The sequence below is a fragment of the Protopterus annectens genome, chromosome 7.part1, assembly GCF_019279795.1.
Source record: "Protopterus annectens isolate FY-2018-M chromosome 7.part1, PAN1.0, whole genome shotgun sequence".
Taxonomy (NCBI): Eukaryota; Metazoa; Chordata; order Ceratodontiformes; family Protopteridae; genus Protopterus; species Protopterus annectens.
The window spans coordinates 480611839-480630592 of NC_056740.1; the positions used below are offsets into that span (position 1 = coordinate 480611839).

General features: G+C 40.8%; 2 protein-coding genes across 2 annotated transcripts in view; one reads left to right on the forward strand and one right to left on the reverse strand.

Moving 5' to 3' along the window:
• LOC122807832 (RNA-binding protein 5-like) overlaps positions 1-18754 on the reverse strand; it is a 1001232-nt gene that overhangs the window by 928633 nt on the left and 53845 nt on the right. The window lies entirely within an intron of this gene.
• Positions 13722-18754, forward strand: part of LOC122807833 (RNA-binding protein 6-like) — a gene marked incomplete in the record, with an annotated part of 356906 nt that continues 351873 nt past the window's right edge. Inside the window, 1 exon segment of the mRNA XM_044078932.1 lies at positions 13722-13897.

An 18754-nucleotide genomic window follows, 5' to 3' on the forward strand; every position in this document is an offset into this window, starting at 1 on the left:
GAACACAGAAACCTAAAAAATGCACAGGAAAGCACAGATAGAGCACTCACAAACAGAAAATACAACTCTCAGTATGAAAAAGCAGTTTACAGTTAAGTAATTCAGTAAAAATGCAATTAGAGTAATGAAACAGTATCTAGCAATGAATAATATAGTTAAAACAGTATAAAACAGTACATAAATACAGCGAAACAGTAAAAAAAGCTTTATAACAGTGCAAAATGTAGTAGATTAACTGTATAGCACAATTATAAGTGTTACAGAAGTGCAGTTCAATGAAATAAGTGTAAGAAATAACTTATTCTGCTCTTGGAATCTTAAGGAATGTCTGCTTAGTCCCAGTAATAAAATATGAAACCTACATTCTAGGCAACATTAATATTGATTGGAATAAAATCAACACGCCTTCCCCCTCCCTATCCATTAACCTATACAACTTCACCCAAGTAATCCATTCAACAACTTGTCCTAACAAAATCCACCATCCGAGATCCATCATAGATTGGATTCTAGTTTCCCATCCAATCAAAATAATTCTCTCAGGCACCATCCCCGACACTTTCAGTGACCATCTCCCTGCCTTCACTCATCGCTCAGCTAACTCCACCCAATATCATCACCAGTATATTCAAACTCGTAATCTTAGCAACTTTAACCCCACAATTTTCACAAACACTTTCAAACAAATTAACTGGCAAATCCTAAACACTCTTCCCCCTAGACAATGCTGGAGAACATTTTAACACTATCTTCCTAAATACTCTTAACTCCCTAGTCCCTCTAAGAAACAAACAAATCAAAACTAATTCTGCTCCTTGGCTGACAAAAGAAACTAAACAAATCATGCATCACAGAGACAAATCCTGGAAGCTTTATCAGGAAAATAAACTGCCTTCTGCCTTGCTCCAATACACCCAACTTTGCAGCCAAGTAAAAAAACTAATCACTTTAGACAAAAAAACTACTATAATAAACTTCAGTCCAAAAATAATAAGAACCCAAAACAATTCTGGAAATCAGTAAACTCCCTTCTCCACCCAGGGTCCAGGAATAATCCCTGCCCTGACCCTAGTTTAACTGACAAGGAGCTGAGCTCTCACTTCAACACTTTCTTCACAGAATCCATAGCTAAACTAACCAAAATATTCCCAAACAATAATCCACCCAACTCCCTCTCCTCAACACCCAACAACCTTAATAAATGTCACTTTAATTTCCAGTTCAAACCAGTTTCAACCAACTTCATAAAAAGGCTCTTATCTAAACTTAAGCCATGCTCTAATGCCCCTGACAACATACCCTCCTCCTTCCTCAAATGCGCAGCTGAAGGTATTGCTCTCCCAATTAGCATCTTGATTAACAGATCCTTAAATGAGTCATATGTACCCAAACTCTGGTGTTCAGCCTACATTCTACCTCTCCACAAAGGAGGTAAAAACACCACTATTTCTAATTTCTGCCCCATTGCCCTACTCTCTCCAATATCTAAAATTCTAGAAAAATGTGTCCACCACCAACTTTTGCCTTTCTTAATTCAGAATCACCTACTTACACCCACCCAACACGGCTTCCGCCCTGGCCACAGCACCATAGCCTGACACTCTGGACTTCTTGTATCCACAGTACTGCTAGATCTTTCTAAAGCCTTTGACACCATCTCCCATACACACCTACTCTTTCATCTCGCCAACCTTAATCTCTCCCCTAATACTCTATCCTAGTTCTCCAGTTACCTATCAGACAGATCTCAAGCAGTCAGGTGGAAGAACTCTACCTCTTCCTTCTTGCCTACACCTACTGGCGTTCCCCAGGGGTCCATCCTCGGACCCATGCTCTTCAACATCTTTATAAATAATCTTCACTCTGTCATCCCTGACACTACAGTCATCCAATACGCTGATGACTCTACCTTAGTTTGTGCCACCTCTAACGTTCCTGAGCTACTGACTAAAACACAAATAGCCTTTTCCACTACAGAGAACTGGATGCACCAAAACCATCTCTCCCTCAACTCTAATAAATCTAAAATACTAATTTTCACCCCTACCAGGGTTTCTTCCTTTGACAAAAATACTTTCAAAGTCCTAAGCCAAACCAACACTGCTATAGAAGTGGTCCCTTCTGCAAAACTCCTCGGCATTACCATAGACGAACACCTAAAATTCGATCTCCACATACAACAAAACATAAAGAAAACCCACCAAAAGTTAGGTATGCTCTACAGAAATAATCAATTTCTTTCCTACTCCTCTAGGCACACCCTGGCAATTACATATCTTCTACCCTCGCTACTATATGGAGCCCCTCTTCTAACCAATCTGTCTACTTCCAATACCTCAAAACTTGAAAATTGCTATAATAAGATCTCTAAATTCGCCACTAAATCTAAAACCTCAACTCACCACTGCCTTACCCTACAATCTCTAAATTGGCTAGAACTCCCTAACCACCTAGACTATCTCCAACTTACCACCACTCACAAACTAATATTCTACCCAGATTCATGCCCAGCCTTAACAAACATCCTTCCACCATACACCCCAAACAGATCTCTGAGATCTGAACATCAAAACCTAATCTCCATCCACAAACCCAAACGTCCCGCCGGCCAGCTTCTACTCTCCTTCTCTCTAGGTAAAAAATGGAACTCCCTCCCTCCTTCTCTTAGGACTATACCCAACTCTGAATCCTTCAAGACCCAACTTTTCTTATATCTGTCATCCAAATGGAAATGTTCCTGCTTTCACCTGATATAAATTCTAGGGAATCTTTCTCCACTGAGCTCTCCATACTCCTGCTCCTCTCTACCCACAAGCTTAACCAGACTCAGCTGACATTCACTTGACTCCAAGTATGTAAATATTGTAAATATTTGTATTGCCACAAAAAAAAATCTGAATTTGCACTGTCTTATTATGCACATTTTATGTATTTGTATTTCCTGACTGTATGAATTTTACTCTTGTATTTTACCTAACATTATGTAACCTTTATTTCATTGTATTGCTTATGGAGCTTTTCTCCCCCGGCCTCCACTGAAAATGGGCACTTCTTGGCCCAGTGGACTTCCCCGGTAATCAAACTGAAAATAAAATAAAAAATAATAAATAAATAATGAATCACCATCCACAGCCTGGTAAATACAAACTATTCATCTTTCTGTCTTTGCAGTGCAACCTGACAAGAGTTTTTTTTTTTTTTTTTGTGATACCTGCAGAGTCAATTGCTAGAAGCTGGTAGAGTGCCTCTGATGCCTTGTTCTTTCCTGTTGCAGCTGCTCTGTAGCATATTGTTAGCCAACCAATATTCCTTCTTAGCCATGCCAATCTCTTTTATGCATTCTTGGTTTGAATTATAACTCTCAAAAAAAAAAAAAAGAAAACATACATATATAATGCAGGAAACTAGCAAACATGTTTACAATTGTATTATTTTACATGAGGTACCACTTCCAGTGTCAAAAATGAAGCATTCTGATAACTGGCACACACCAGAACAGCTTTAGATAGTAAAGGTCCATAGATTCCGTGTTGAAGAAGACCTTCACTAGATACATCTGCAGCCATCTATGAAGCATATGGCATCACCCACCTGATTCTCCATAGAGTTGAAAGCTGTACTACGGTAGTAACTGTTCCCCTTTATACAGGTCATATCAGGTTAATTATAGAATATTGTATCCTGTTCTGTAATGTGCTCACATGGCATTTGGTGTAAGTGGAGAAGGTACAGATATTTTTCACAAACAGGATCAAAAGGCTTCAAGGCTTATCTTATACTAAAGACTACATCACTTTGTTTGTATCTTATCACCTTCTAAAAGACATAATATGTCTGACATATGGAGCATTATAGGACCCCTATTTGAAACCCTTTGCTTACAATACCCTCGGCTTCCTGAACACAAGAGGAAAATTGCTCTCAACAAAAAGTAATATCTTCCATACAGTGAAACATGACAATTTCACATCTCAAAGTCTCGCATCCCTAGGGAATAAAGTCTCCTTCTCAATTCTGACCGCAACCCAGAAAACCAGTCTTCATCTATAAGCACCAGAGCTGGAAGGGATGAATAGGGGAAGGGGAGGGTGGAAGTGAGTGCCTACCACCATCTTATTCTCATCCTGGAATGAGTGACTTGGCTTGTTGTATTGGAGTGTTACACACACACCGTGAGTGATATGATGTTTGGCTAAGAGACTAGAAATAGGTAGTAGCACTCATGCCCCTCCCCGAAAGAAGCAGTGTGGGAGAGGAGTCAGGAGAGTTTGCAGAATCTTCAGACTTACCTGCCATCTACCACCAGATTTATGTTTCATGAGTTTTGAGCAGGCTGATAAGGCTCCCCAGTCAGTGAATGAATGGAACAAAGGGATCTTGGCCAGACCAGTAAAGTCTATCACCCCTACGGAATAAAATAGACCACTTGGCTGTAGGAAAGGAGCCAATGGGCTGATCCTGTGGAGCCAATCAAAAAGAAGGCATTCAGAAAGTAAATTGGAACCCATAAATTGCAACATAGGATCTGGACATCACTCCCCCTGATGGCCAATAGACCTCGATGTTGTTCACCTTAAAAAATCCTATAAGGTTCAAAATACAGGATCCCCATTTAAATAGAAATTACTTTTAATTAATATTTAACTAAACCTGAGTTATTTATGAATGTTATGATCATGAACATGAAAAGGCTTCATTTTAGCACCATTTCTGTCTGCTGTCTGTTACATTACAGCCACTATTTCAGGACAAACTGCTCTCCTTAGACAGGGAATACATAAGGAAGTAAACCACTTCCCCACTTCACTGCATTTCAAAGTCGGCAAAACACTTTGCGTTTTTTTTTTAATTAGCATTTCTGCAACTAGTAGTGTATGGGGGCAAATCAATATCCATTCAGTACAAAGAGTTATTATTGGATCTCCGAGTGTAACTTACTATTATGTGTTCTTGACAATTATACCAAGTTTCATGTCTGAGCTTTGCTCTCAAGGTGAATTTCTTGGCATCCATGTCTCGAACGCACAATACGTTATGATCAGAGACTCAATCATTACCCTGTATATAGTACTCCCCCCTTGCTGTGTAGTAGCAAACCCTGCCCAGATCTCATCCCACCACGGCCTGTTATGGACATTTAGGCTGAAACAGCAGGCATTTGTTTCCATTTTCTGAAGGATAGGAAGTCTGAAATAGGGGCATGTTTTCAATACCACTCATATAAACTCAGAAAGTTGCTGGGATAACAGCTTTTGTGTCGGAGTGCATTTTCTAAAGAATAAGAAGTTTGAAAGTTAGATAAAGTTATTGGAATAACAGGTTTTGTATCACTATGCATTTTCTGAAAAGTAGAAAATCTGAACTAGGGACATATTTTAAAAATACTGCTCTTATAAAAGCAGAAAGTTGCTGGAATAGCAGGCATCCATGTGCATTAAATCAGTCCTAGTAAAACTTATGCTCAGCACTGCCTGAGGGATACTATACGTAAGTTACAGCAGCAAGTATTGTGTTAACTGAAAAACAGCTATCCCTGTCAAACAAGTGTCAGTCATTCACTCCCTACCCACAACTTGCGCGACCTCGAGCCCTAAAACCCATACCGCTCTAAAACTTCCAGAAGCAGGGACCTATTTTACATGACTGTAATCCATAGTGATTTACCAAAAGAGCAACAAAATCTGAACAATCAGTGAAAGTTGAGAGGTGTGATGACCCTGCACTGGACCAGTAATCAAGGAGCCTCAATCCTCATCACTGGCAACAGTGGGGGACATTCACTGAGAGGATGACAGGTACACACACAGTATTTCCAGATGCAGCTCTCTGCATCAAGTGCAATCTCCCTTAAGAGCACACAGAGACCACAGTCAGTCTGGGGCTGGTTTCTCCCTCTTACTCCAGATCCCCAGTAAGACTCCCCACTGGCACAGCTATAGAGTTGAGTCCTTAGCCAGGGTTCCAAGCCAAGTCCTCCAACACTCTCTCTGTCCAACCTGTACTTCATGTCCCTGCCCAATTAGCTGACACACACACACTCTTGGAGATTTGTTTTACACACACACACACACACACACACACACACACACACACACACACACACACACACACACACCTGGGAAAGGCTGGCACAGGTTTACTAGCTATGCCCCTTCTGCCCAGACAATAAGGTAGGTATCACTGCCACCAGAACCCCTTATCAGCCCTTAATAAAGGATGTCCAGTTTTACTGTGCAATATTGATATTACTGCAAATTGTAGTTTGAACACGAGCAAGGCTTTTAGGAGTGGCCCGCACAGTGTCACCAAATAAAGATGCAAGTGCTCTCAAAACTTAAATATCTCTACACAGATCAGCCACAATGAAAGGTTTAAATATATTTAATAATAAAAAGAACAAGATAATACTAAATATATATTCACAGTGACATCAGAGTTTAAAACCACAGGAAATATATAAAACAACATTGCAGGACAATCTCAAATAAATAAAGAAAAATATCTAAGCTAAGCTTCACTATATTCATGACTGAATCAAAGAGAATTATACTATAACCTAAGAACTTACTAATAGAGCAAGGCGGATGTAGTGAATGGATCTTCTAGTTGTCGTCAGGTCCAAGACAGCATGCAGAATGCTCTGTCTCACTTAGAGGCTTCTCAAAATAATATCTAAAGTATTACTTCTGGGATAGTTTGCAGAATGACACCATTTCTTGTCATTTGACTTTTAGTTCCCAGGCAAAACAACCATTGATGGCAGCTGGTAGCATTTAGCATCTACCTGTAAAAATACACAGACAAGGGCTTCTTCTCAGATCTCTGTCAGATGCTGGAAGTCATAAAACAATTGCATTCCTTCATGCTTTCAAGACTAGTAATTAGTTTACCCTAAAGACAATACAGAAAGTTTCCTAGTACAGACATTGTGTCTCTTGCTGGATTGAAAACTGAAAGATACCACCCTTTATGGCCTAGCCATAAAGTAATTTAATTTCAGTTATTTTTCTGAAGATTCCTGGACTGACGTCAACCTCTTGTATTCTAGTTTCCACTGTTAAAATATATACATTTAAACAGTTACAATAGTGCATGCACATTTCTGTTCTCTTCCAGTAGGGCACACTGTGGTTACATTTCAAACAGCACTTTGCAAATACCTTTTGAACACACACGTCTGTACAAGCAGTTTGATATACACATGACATACAGTTCTGATACATTTATAACACAAGCATATTATATAAATAATTTCAATATTCACCAATGACATATATTTATTTACAAAATTATAGCTAGTTGTACTGACAGTTTTTCTTTTTGTCACAAGAGGTATGATCAAGAAGGAAAGGGGGATTTTTTTAAAATTATTGAGGCAGAAAAGCCTCATTGTGCAAAGGGCAATAATGGTGAACACTGGACTGAAATAGTGTCTTTCTGTGGACGTAGAAGTGCAGTTGTACACATGCACACTGCTGTCATAACATTTTAAAACACTATTGTAAAGACACTGTTTCAGTCCAGTGTTCACCATTATTGCACTTTGCACAATGAGCCCTTTTTTTCCTCAGTAATTAAAAAAATCCCCCTTTCCTTCTTGGTCATTCCGATCAACTGACTCTGATTTTTCTGATTTTGTTGCTCATTTGGTAAATCACTATGGATTACAGTCAAATTACAAACACACACTGAGGATTAAAGTCAGTCATTAATGCCAAAAATAGTTCTCAACCTCTTAGCACAAACAATTTTGGATGAAGTCAAAAATAATGGGGACAGGGGGAAACTGCCTAAAATGAAGGACAATTTTTAAATATTGCTCTCATCAACTTAGAATGTTGCTAGAATAATGGGTTTTGTATTGGTATACAATTTCTATAGGATGGGACATTTGTAATTAAAATGGCTGCTGTTATTTTGTGGCTTCAGGCAATCGTCAATGATTTGCCAGAAAACAACAAATTTTATGAAGAAAAGACCAAAAAAAAAAAAAAAATGAGACAAAAATCTATACATTCTGGGAAATTCTTGATTGTTGATATGTATGTTGCCAGCCATTAAAGTTTCCTACTTTGGTGATAATGGAGAACATTGTACTGGTTTGGGAGATAATGGAGAACATTGGACTGGTTTGGGAGATAATGGAAAACATTGGACTGGTTTGGGAGATAATGGAGAACATTGGACTGGTTTGGGAGATAATGGAGAACATTGTACTGGTTTGGGAGATAATGGAGAACATTGGACTGGTTTGGGAGATAATGGAGAACATTGTACTGGTTTGGGAGATAATGGAGAACATTGGACTATGTCAGTGTTTTTGCACAGCTCTCAGAAAGTTAACGGCAATTGCATAACATCTTGGAGCCGCTGCTGCATATTACCTTCTCCAAAGCGTTCTACTTCTTTGCTCAACAAACATGAACAAAAGTTAAAATAATGGGTGGAATCAGGGACAAAGCTAAAAATAATTGGTGAAAAAGGCCCAAATTAAGAACAGATTTTTTTTAACTGTTACTTTAAAGCCACGTAAAACAGTCCACAGAACAGGTTTAGTATCATCACATAGAGTGATGTTTATGAAGCTGGAAATTGATGGTGTAATGATGAATGTTGTTAGTGCATATGCTCCACAAGTTGGGTGTGCGATGGATGAGAAAGAAAAATTTTGGAGTGAGTTGGATGAAGTGGTGATGACTGTACCCAAGGGTGAGAGACTGGTGATTGGAGCAGATTTCAATGGGCATGTTGGTGAAGGGAACAGAGGGGATGAGGAAGTGATGGGTAGGTATGATGTTAAGCAAAGGAATGCAGAAGGTCAGATGGTAGTGGATTTTGCGAAAAGGATGGACATGGCTGTGATGAATATGTATTTTAACAAGAGGGAGGAGCATAGGGTGACATACAAGAGTGGAGGAAGATGCACACAGGTGGATTATATCTTATGTAGGAGGGCCAGTCTGAAGGAGATTGGAGACTGTAAAGTGGTGGCATGGGGAAAGTGTAGTTAGGCAGCATATGATGGCGGTTTGTAGGATGACATTGGTGATCAAGAAGAGGAGGATGAGTGTGAGGGCAGCACCAAGGATCAAATGGTGGAAATTGAAAAAGGGTAATTGTGAGGTGATGTTCAGGGAAGAGTTAAGACAGGCACTGGGTGGCAGTGAAGAGTTACCGAATAGTTGGGTAACTACAGCAGAGCTAGTAAGAGAAATGGCTAGAAAGGTGCTTGGTGTGACATCTCGAAAGAGGAGGGAGGACAAGGAGACCTGGTGGTGGAATGAAGAAGTACAGGAGAGTATACAGAGAAAGAGGTTGGCGAAGAAGTGGGATTGTCAAAGAGATGAAGAAAGTAGACAAGAGTATAAGGAGATGAGGTGCATGGCAAAGAGAGAGGTGGCGAAGGCTAAGGATAAGGCGTATGAAGAGTTGTATAAAAGGTTGGACACTAAGGAGGGAGAAAAGGACCTGTACCGATTGGCTAGACAGAGTGACCGAGCTAGTAAAGATGTGCAGCAGGTAAGGGTGATAAAGGATAATGAGGGAAACATACTCACAAGTGAGGAGAGTGTGTTGAGCAGATGAAAAGAGTACTTTGAGGGGTTGATGAATGAAGAGAATAAGAGGGAGAGAAGGTTGGATGATGTACGAATAGTGAATCATGAAGTGCAGTGGATTAGCAAGGAGGAAGTAAGGATAGCTATGAAGAGGATGAAGAATGGAAAGGCTGTTGGTCCAGATGACATACCTGTGGAAGCATGGAGGTGTTTAGGTGAAATGGCAGTGTAGTTTTTAACCAGATTGTTTAATGAAATCTTGGAAAGTGAGAGGATGCCTGAGGAATGGAGAAAAAGTGTTTTGGTACCGATTTTTAAGAATAAGGGTGATGTGCAGAGCTGTAGTGACTACAGAGGGATTAAACTGATCATTCACAGCAAGACGTTATGAGAAAGAGTAGTGGAAGCTAGGTTAAGAAGGGAGGTGATGATTAGTGATCAGCAGTATGGTTTCATGCCAGGAAAGAGCACTACAGATGTGATGTTTGCTCTGACAGTGTTGATGGAGAAGTACAGAGAAGGTCAGAAGGAGTTGTATTGTGTCTTTGTGGATTTAGAGAAAGCATATGACAGGGTACTTAGAGAGGAGTTGTGGTATTGTATGAGGAATAAAATAGTGAATAAACAATGGGAGTGTCAGATAAGTATGTAAGAGTGGTACAGGATATATATGAGGGTAGTGTGACAGCGGTGAGGTCTGCGGTGGGAATGACGGATGTGTTTAAGGTGGAGGTGGGATTACATCAATGATCAGCTCTGAGCCCTTTCTTATTTGCAATGGTGATGGACAGGTTGACAGATGAGATCAGACAGGAGTCCCCGTGGACTATGATGTTTGCAGATGACATTGTGATCTGTAGTGAGAGTAGGGAACAGGTGGAGGAGACCCTGGAGAGGTGGAGATATGCTCTAGAGAGAAGAGGAATGAAGGTCAGCAGGACTAAGACAGAATACATGTGTGTGAATGAGAGGGAGGATAGAGGAATGGTATGGATGCAGGGAGTAGAGGTGGCGAAGGTGGATGAATTTAAGTACTTGGGATTAACAATTCAGAGTAATGGTGAGTGTGGAAGAGAGGTGAAGAAGAGAGTACAGGCAGGATTGAGTGGGTGGAGAAGAGTGTCAGGAGTGATTTGTGACAGATGAATACCAGTAAGAGTGAAAGGGAAGGCCTACAAGAGGGTAGTGAGACCAGCTATGTTATATGGGTTGGAGACAGTGGCATTGACAAAAAGGCAGGAGTCAGAGCTTGACATGGCAGAGTTGAAGATGTTAAGATTTGCACTGGGTGTGACGAGGATGGACAGGATTAGGAATAAGTATATTAGAGGGTCAGCCAGGTTGGAAGGTTTGGAGACAAAGCCAGAGAGGCAAGATTACGTTGGTTTGGACATGTGCTGAGGAGGGATGCAGAGTATATTGGGAAAAAATGCTAAGGATGAAGCTGCCAGGTAACAGGAAAAGAGGAAGGCCTAAGATAAGGTTTATGGATGTGGTGAGAGAGGACATGCAGGTGGTTGGTGTGACAGAGCAAGATGCAGAGGGCAGGAAGAAATGGAAACAGTTGTTCTGCTGTGGTGACCCCTAATGGGAGCAGCCAAAAGAAGAAGAAGAAGACATCTTTTTTCCCCCAAGTAAAAAGAAATATGAAGTTCTTAATAGCGAACTGTAATCATCAATAATTTGTTAGGGAAAAAAAGAATTTACGAGGGACACGCAAAATATAATGAGGCAAAATCATGGACATTTGTGAGATATGCACCAAAGTCAAATCTCAGGGTGATGATAATAGCTCTCAACGTCTTTTTTACCACCAGAATCAAGGACATTTCCGGAAATAATCATGGGCACCTACCTCATTTTCTCCTTAAATTGCCAATGTTAGGATGTATCATTGACAGTTACAGAGCAAATTTCTGAGTAAAAACCAGACAGCCAGGAGATATGCGACAATGGAAAACTTTTTCACTTTTATCATATTAGTGGTAGTAAGTAGTAACAGCTTCAGCTGACAACAGAAAACACTGGATCTTGCCAAACCCCATTGTTTGTATTCTGGATTTGCACTTATGTGCAGTCCAGTGTTCTCCATTATTGCCCTGGTTGTTGTTCATATACACAAGTTACGCTCAGTACATAATGGAGAACATTGGACTGGTTCGTATTCATAGATGCTAATGACGCTCAGTCCGTGTTCTGTATTATTGGAGACTATTTAGCAAAGACGCACTGAGCGAGGTGTGCAGTAGCAAGAGTAACTGTCTGACAGCCAGGCGTGTTCACTTATGCCAGTGATGTTTATAACACAAGTAAAAATAAAATCACACAAACAATTGATACCTCTAACATTGCTTTCTGCATTAAAATTAATACTCATTACTTGTACATCCGTTTGAGGCTCTAAATTATTTTACCCCATTTACAAAAAAAAGTGAGCTGTTGTTCGTGGGTCTAAATGTTACTCATTATATTCTACATTAAATTAATAACGTGATCATATCTCTCAACCTCTTAGAACAAGAAATCTAGACAAAGCCAAAAATAATGGGGTGGCAAAGTGCCAAAAATAGGGGCATTTTTTTAAAAATATTGCTCTTATAAACTTAGAAAGTTGATAGAACGTCTGTTCCTCACAAAATATGTGGTTTTCTGGAAAATCATGTGGAGAGCAGAGATCTGTGGCTCTGCTCGACAGCGGCACAGGAAAATAATTTTCTTGGGTGGCAAAAGCCAGGGTACCTTTTTTGCTGGGCTTGTATTGATAGGCCCTAGGGCCGATAGCCTAGTACCTCCCTATGAAACTATGAATCATGGAGGACTGAAGTCATTAAATAATTACATATGTTTGAGATTTAGACTTCATATACTTCAGAAAATGCATGCTAACACAAATTATGTTATTCGTACACCTTTCTAAGTTTATAAGAGCAATATTTAAAAATTTAAAATGTATCTCTGTTTTGAGCACCCCCCCCCAATTAGGCTTTGTCCAGATTTATTGCATTAACAGGTTGAGAGGTATGGCAAATATTTAAGGCAACAATCTGGACATTCTGCGAATGTATAGTTGATGAAAGGTATGATATCTGAACTATTTGTTGTATATTATCAGGCTCGGACAATACTTCTTGACAGCCGTTGGCTACTCGGGTGATAATGAAGAACAGCAGACCGTGCATAAGTGCAAGTCCAGAATACAAGGTGACATGTTACGGAAAGTCCGGTGTTCTCGGTTATCACTTGAAACGATTATTGCTGTTAAATTAGGGTTGCCACCTTTTCAGATGCGCAAAATGGAACATTTTTTGTAGAAATGTGAGATTTTGCAGGACAAAACATAAAGCCAGTGCAAAGGACAGAACTTCACTTTTTTGCAGCATTTCAGTTGCAGATACAAAATAACTGTTTTATGCAACTATTAAAGGAAAACTTAAGGAATGTATTTTGTCTTAAAATCTCAGGACATTTGCCATTTTTTAAGTTTTTTTTTCTCAGGACACAACTGCCCAAAATGGGACTGTCCCTCGCAAAAAGGGGGCAGGGGGTAACCCTACCTTAAATATGATAAACTTAAACAGTTATCAATATTATTGAGAATATATCCCGGCTGTCATTAATTAAAAAAAATCTTAACACTGAATTCGTAACATTTCCTTCAAATGTGGAACAGTGAGGACCAGAGACGTATTAACACTAAAAATGAGGAAAACTTCTCATAATGAGGTCCATTGAGAGGAATAGTAAGCAATGCATTTTTCTCCTTTTTGACAGGAGGCCCGCGCGGAATTTCCGGCGTGGTTCGTCTTTGATACACAACCCGATCGTATACGTACAGCTTGGTAAGTTACACAAAAGCATATAATTTAAAGATAAGATTATTGTTATTCACCGGTGGCTTTATTATCCGCTGCTAGCAAGGCTCACGTTTACTGTAGTTAACGGTTACACTGTGTAAATAGTTTCTTACAGTATACAACTTCGGGGGGAATTTTACTTTACGGTAAACGTTTACTACGAAAATTGCTTGCTGTGAGAAACTGTTTTTGGAACTGTCAAAAGCGGACAAAAAGTCTTTGAAGCAAGAAAGAACAAAATGGGGTTAATTTCTGCAGTAACTACTCAGTTTACTAAAATCCCCATTTTAAAAAGACTACAGCATTCCCACAATGCACTGTTGCAGGTTTTTAGCAAAGGCGGATGCTAATACCATAATGTCCCACTGAGAGGTGTTGTTTAGGATTATGGGTAAAAGATATACGTAGTCAGCGCCATTTTGCGAAGCTGTGGCTTGAGTCGTCTTGGGGCGACACCGTTTTTTCCTTAGGTGTTACATTATAGGTGTAAGTGGATATTGTATTATTGATCATGCGGTTGAAGTTTTGGTAAACGTGTTATTTCAGAGATTTTTATCTTTAGTAACACGAGGACAATTATTTAGAAAGTGAAGTCTCGGACTCGCAACCTCCATGATACCATACATTTGTTTAGAAAAGTATTAAAATGTATTTTTCGGATTTCAACTTCATACAACCTTTATCTCATGGCGATCTAGGTGAACTATGTTTGTATTCAGAAATGCGTTGCTGTCTCCAAGTGGAGGGTATTGTTCCTCTCTAATGTAGTTTATAAACGTACTCTGTTGTAGCGTTGGTGTTATTTTTATCTGAGTTGTTACATAAAGGCTGGGCTTATGGCCCTTTTAAATGCTTCTTTGTTGTCAGTTTTTGTGTAGTAAGTGTGAATTGTGTAAAGCTGTCTAAGTATCTGGGTAGAGGCTGTAGTAAACCATGATAGTGGTAACTGTGTTTAAAGTTGATAACTTGTTAGAATATGCATATCGATTAATATTAAATCGCATGAGTGGAATGAACATATCGATGCGTATTAGATTGCATGAGTGGAATATCTGGCACGGTTTGCTTTAGTAAATATTGTTGTCACGGAATTCAGAGTTGTAGGAGGGGTAGTAGGCAGAATACAAGAGATATGACTGAAGATGGTCCTGTCATAAGTCGACTAATTTCGTGTGTCTGTCGCCATTTAAGAAAATTATTGTCTCTTATGTGGGAGCATATCAGTCCTTCTGTGTGGAATTGTTAATAGCACACTTGGAACAATGACGGAGTCTTCTGTCAACGTCGCTGACCTGACTGCTTTGCTGTGAGGGGACTGGTTGTCTGGAAAGATTAGGATACTCGATGTTTTAAATTTTTAGTAGTTCTTAGTTTTCCGTAGCTTTTAAACGTGGACGAGCCATGGTCTAATTTTCCAAATTTATACAAGTGATCGATTGTCATAATTCAGAGAGACTCTCTTGTTTACAGTCCGTGTGGGGACTGGCTAGATTGTTCTTGAACTTGACTTGATGTCTGATTGGAATAGCCATCTGCTTTCACGGCACATGTGCCGCAACTGAATAACTTTGCGTGAATATGTAACTGACTTTGGTGTCTTTTTTAACAATTTCTGTTCTACAAGGTGGTTTCACCGTGCTGTCTTGGGCTCTTCATCTCAAATTGCTTCAGCCGTTCTTGCCTAGATTTCTACGTCATACAGAATGCTCGCTTGTTTGCCGATGCATTAAATCACCATTGTGAACTGGTGGGCTCAGACCAAACATCTAATGCATGTCCACTCCCATTAGGAACCTCACTTGAGAGTCTGAACACTACTTGTAGATGTTATTGGGTCCTTACACATAGTCGTCAGTAATAATACCAATGTTTCCAAGACTTCAAACCATCAGGTAATGCCTAAATCAACTTGGGACTTAGACATTCTTCCGCGATTCTTTATATTAGGACATACAGTGATGGACAGTAGCAAGTTTTTGGGGTTTGTAAACGCAATTCTTCCCCACCATTCCCTCGGTGATTTACTGACTCGTTCAAGATTACCTGCTGTTTCAGCTAACCAGCAGTCTCGGGGCCCCACCGTTGCAAGAAGAAACTTTTCAAAGGACTCTTCTGTAGTCAAGCTGGTTTCTCAATGCTGCCACCTCTGATAGCCTAGTATGAACCTATCTGCCCTGAGGCAATTATAAGCCTAGCCCGATTCTGTATGCCTTACGCCACCCCTTGATTTGAGTATACTGTGCCCTTTTTAATGTTTAGTTTACTGTGCCTCTGTCTAATAGTGACACGGGAGTAATCCCTGGGACAAACCTACGACCCCCCATCCACCTATCGACATTCTTCTCGAAGAGATTCAGTGAGGTGCTCTGCCTCACATGAACTGGAATTCTGTTCCAGAGCGAAGGGAGCCTCTGGGTTATGAACCTGTCCCTCCAGCAAGTTCTATTTATTTCTGTGCTGAGGTTCAAGTCCCTCGAGCGTGTGGCTCTAAGGGATTTAGATTTACTGAGGTGGAGCATGTCCATTAATTCTGGATTTGACATAGCTTTGTATGTCAGGCATAGATCGCCTCGAAGTAGGCGGTATGCAGCTGAGTAGAGCTGGAGTTTTTTTAACCGAGCAGCATATGGCATCTGTTTGAGACCCTTGATCCTCTTGGTGAGATACCTTTGGGGTCTTTCTAATTGCTGCAGGTGTCGGGTAAGGTACATCCCAAAAGGGGCATTGTATTCTATGATGGGCCTGATGAGGGATGAATAAAGGGGCACGATTACCTCTCTTGATCTAGATGTGAAACCCTTCGTGACGAGGTGGGCTATGTAGAAGGTCTTTCTAACCACTTTGGCAATGTGGCTTTCAAAGGAGAGATTGCTATCAACTTGGGTCCCTAATAATGTTCTCTGTACTTAATGGGTTTCCGCCTATGTGGTAATTTGTGGGCACATTTTTTTTGCCAAAGGGTATGACTATACATTTTTTGGCATTTAGCTTTAAACCATGGCGCTGGCACCAGTTATCTGTCTCTGTGAGACCTTTTTGAAGGATGTTTGTGTCAGCTGGAGAGTTGATTATGGCGCCCAGTTTGCAGTAGTCTGCGAACCGGTGAGCCATAGTCCTCCCACATTTGCCTGTACCTCAGAAAAGTATATACCAAACAAGAGTGGTCCCAGGACAGAACCCTGTGGGACGCCACCTGTGACCAGTTTAGAGTCTGACATGGCTCCAGCAACTCACTCTGTGAGTTCTGTCTTTGAGCCAGTTTGTGACCCATCTTGTGACATAGGGGTTTATATTTAAGCTGGATAGCTTATCTATGATGCCCGAGTGGGGTATTGTGTCAAATGCCTTTGCAAGGTCCAGATAGGCTGTGTGGACTACCTTCCCTTCATCTATTGTTTTGGTGACTATTTCGAAGAAGTCAGCCAGGTTCAAAAGGCAGGATCTGCCCTTGACAAAGCCGAACTGGGTAGGATCTAGTGTCTGTAGGTCCCCAATGTCTTTGTTTATGAGCTCCATGATCCTCTCCATAGCCTTGCAGACTAAGCTAGTCAGGCTTATGGGGCGATAGTTTCCAGGGTCCTTAGAGGCTCCACTTTTGTGGAGTGGGACCACTGTTGCTGTACGCCATTCTGTGGGCACATATCCTGTAGTGAGGCTGAGATTGTATAGCTGTTTTATTTGAGGGATTAGTTCCTCTTGGAGTTCATGTAGGACGCAACCTGGAACGCCATCTGGTCCCATGGAAGCAGTGTTTTTTGCTTTGGAGAGGGCAGCCTTCACCTGAGCATCAGATGTTTGGGAGGCAGCCCTCTGCTGGGATAGATACTTGCTCTTTTTTGGGGGGGAGGGGTGGAGAAGTTTGCACTGAACCTGTCTGCCAGGATATTGGCGATGTCTGTGGGTTCAGTGTATTTTTTGTCATTTAGAATCAACTCGGAACAAGTCTGGGAGTTGCATCCCAGGTTTCTAACATAACTGAAAAAAGCCTTATGATTGTCTTTGGTGTCCTGTGCAGTTTTTCTCTCGAAGCTGGCCTTGGAGGATTTTATGAGGGATCGTAATTTTTTTGCTAGTACTGATCAGAGATGCCTTCCCTATTGGGGATTTTGCTCTCTCGTGTAGTAGCTTCCTCCTTCTGTTGTACAGTTTATTTATGTCAGGGGTCCACCAGACTGGACACCTGCCTTTGCATGATTGGGTCTTGGTTTTGTTTGGGATAGCATGATCCATGCATTCCTGGAGATGTCCGTAGAATGCGTTTATATGGGATTCTGCAGTTTGGGTCGTAGTTTCCACTGGCCCTGGGGCCTTGAAGGATTCCACTTCAGTTTTGAGAAGTTTTTCACTGTGGTTTTCTGTGCTGGGGGTGGGGTCGGGATGTGGACGTTCAGTGAAATTAATTTATGGTCTGATCTTACCAATGAGGGATATACTTCTGGTGTGGAGCATAGAGTCCCCATGTTGGTAATGATCAGGTCTAGTATGTTGTCCCCTCTTGTGGGAGTGGTGACTAGCTGTTCCATAGCATTTGAGTTTATAATTTTCAGGAACCTTTGGGCTAAGGTGCTGGGGCTTGAGCAGTGCTCCCAGTCAATGTTTGGGTAGTTGAAGTCGCCCAATATAATGATGTTCGGAGAGATCTTCATGTTCTCCAATGTTTTCAGGAAAGCCGATGCATGATTTTGTTGTGGCCAAGCCTGTTTTTTTATCCTACTGGCTTTGCTCCTTTAGAATATGCTAAGGACTGGTAAACAGTCTCATTATCTGCAGCTGTTAAATTTCCCTTGCCTGTCTGTGGGAAGGGAGTTGGTGGTGATCTGTCACAAAGCTAATTTCAGTTGCCTTATTCCAGAAGTGATCTATCCTTGAGTAGGCCTCTTTCTATCTCCTTAAGAGAGAGAGCGGAAAGCTAGGTGTGTTTTTCTCTCATTACAGATGGGATGGACAAGGAAGACTGGCTACGTTTTGCAAAAGGATTATTTCAGGTCATTCATTCCCGCTACCTGGAAAGTCCCATATCATTCCAATTCACAAGGGAGGCAGTTGCACTGACATTTCAAACTACAGACCCATGGCAGTACTCTCTCCTATAGCCAGAATCCTGGAAAAATGTATCCAAAAACAACTCCTAGCCTATGTTCTTGATAAGTCACCTGTCAAACTCTCAACGTGGCTTCAGACCAAACCACAGTACCACCACTGCCCTACTGTCCTTCACCAATGCTATAAATCATAACCGTAATAGCAATAAACTCTCTTCAGCCGTCTTCCTAGATCTTTCTAAAGCTTTTGACATGGGTAAACCATCAACTTCTCCTGCAAATCCTAGAAATAATCTCACTA